The sequence below is a fragment of the Schistocerca americana genome, chromosome 2 (assembly GCF_021461395.2).
Source record: "Schistocerca americana isolate TAMUIC-IGC-003095 chromosome 2, iqSchAmer2.1, whole genome shotgun sequence".
NCBI lineage: Eukaryota > Metazoa > Arthropoda > Insecta > Orthoptera > Acrididae > Schistocerca > Schistocerca americana.
Window position 1 is genome coordinate 837,648,583 of NC_060120.1, and position 2,092 is coordinate 837,650,674.

The 2,092-nt window shown below is 41.7% G+C and overlaps 1 non-coding gene across 1 annotated transcript; it reads left to right on the plus strand.

The window, feature by feature from the left end:
• The first annotated feature begins 1,653 nt into the window (after positions 1 to 1,653).
• Positions 1,654 to 1,725, plus strand: Trnat-agu. The gene has a single exon. It is a non-coding gene; the product is annotated as a tRNA-Thr (tRNA).
• Positions 1,726 to 2,092: the final 367 nt, after the last annotated feature.

The following is a 2,092-nucleotide window of genomic DNA, read 5'->3' on the forward strand; positions in this document are numbered from 1 at the left end:
GTTCCAACACGCACCGTCGAGCCTGTGAGTCTAATTGGTTTGACCAGGCCAGCGAACGGGTGCACCAGACCCTGAAATCTGCCGGCACTTCACCGCACTGACAGGAAAGTTTCCCATGTTCTGACTGAGAACGCGTAGTTTACAACATTTTCGTGGACGCGCCAGTACATAACAGCTGCCTCGAAGCACCAGTCCTCGCCCAAAGAGACGCCGGAATCAACTCCACTGTTCTCGTTCACACTCCCTCAACTATTCACTGTTATTATTTTATTGTGGCTCCACGTGACTGCACCAGCAATTCAAGGTCAATTTTATTAAATTAATTAATTAGGTTATTAATCTGAGTTTCGAAAGTTACCTAAGACTTAGGATACAAAATTGCCTTGAGTAAATTCTCTAATTCCTATATAAAATTAAGGGAGTAGCTTGCACTTTGAAAATTATTAAGAAGATTTTATGTAAAAATAAAAACTTTTAGCATCACTCAGACATGTATTTACGATTAAAGCAAGAGACGACCTGCAGTATGTTGCAACCCCCTTTCGAGTTGCGACAGTTATGTTCATAACATATTTTCTTAACGCTATAAGCTGGTTTCTACGCAATTCGACTAATCCAGCATTGCAGCGCAACTGCCTTGATGAATACTTCCTTTAAAATCGTATTGCTTTCACTATTGTAATTGAATAACAGTGCCTTCGCTTTAATTAAGAGCCTACAGGCGATTAGTCTTTGTGTTAGCTTCTAATTTGCTTGCTTGTTTGTTCCAGTGTTCTGTTATTATGGATGCACTTTGTCTAATATTTTTATAAGTGTATTATTCTGTAAGTGGAATAAATTGCCTTCTGAGAAATCTTGGCATACAGCGATTGTTATTTAAACTGCACTGCCTTCTGATTTCTTCTATTGCCTTGTAACACCATTGTTGCTAAGAGGCGTATGCCGATATTTACATTCGTAAATATGTTTTGCATCACACTTATGGCTGTACATTGTCTTTGTGCTCTGCGAATAATTCATTAATATTATGAACTGTGCCTGTGATGTGTAGTCAGCATGAGGGCCAGTTCAGTTTCCCTACCACTGAATTTCAAAAAGGCAAGATATGTACATTGCTGAGGGTTTCTGTCTTTTTATATTACAAATACTCCTGTTTGTGGGTTCGAGCCTGATTTGCAGTATAGTAGGATTATTTGGACTGGATTGGGTAGGAAAAGTTAAGAATATTACTATTAGTCAAGCCAGCTGGGTGTTGAGTCTTAAACTTTGTATATTTACATCTTTTGTCGTTTTCCATATCTTTTATAGTGTTCTTTAATGGTCTCAAATATATACAGTTATACTCGTATATGCTGACTGAAGCGAATGAAAATTTGTACCAATTTTGGGTTACAAATTTTCATTCGTCGCTTCCGTCTGCATAGAAGTTTGAGACTTTAAAATGTATTTGGAACCATACAATTTCACTTGATTAAACAGCTATGCATAGGTTTCAGACAGGATGCCCCATTTCGTTCGATGGTGAGGCATTGTTCCAATACCGCTGGAGAGTCTCTGAAATGCTGTTCGAGTTTATGGGGAATACCAAGTGGGCTGAAAGGTGAATGGGTATTTGGACTGAGGGGGCAGGGGGCAGTTGTGCAAAGCCACTGTGCCAGGGTGGCGTAGTGGTTAGCGCATCTGCCTAGTGAGCAGGTGACCTGGGTTCGAATCCTGACCTGGGCACAAATTTTCATTCACCACTTCAGTCTCCATACATACCTCAAAATGTTGCCGCTTAAGGGCGTTGTTGCAACGTAGAACGATTACCATGTGGGTATATAAGCACCGACACATAAGCAAGGGATTAGTGTGGGATTAGAGCCTTTCCGACATGGCGCCGCAAAAGCGGGAACGTGAACTATGGCGACGATCTTACGAAACGCTTCGAAACAGGACCAACGTGTGGCCGAGCGGTTCTAGGCGCTACAGTCTGGAACCGCGTGACCGGTCCGGTCGCAGGTTCGATTCCTGCCTCGGGCATGGATGTGTGTGATGTCCTTAGGTTAGTTAGGTTTAAGTAGTTCTAAGTTCTAGGGGACTTATGACCTCA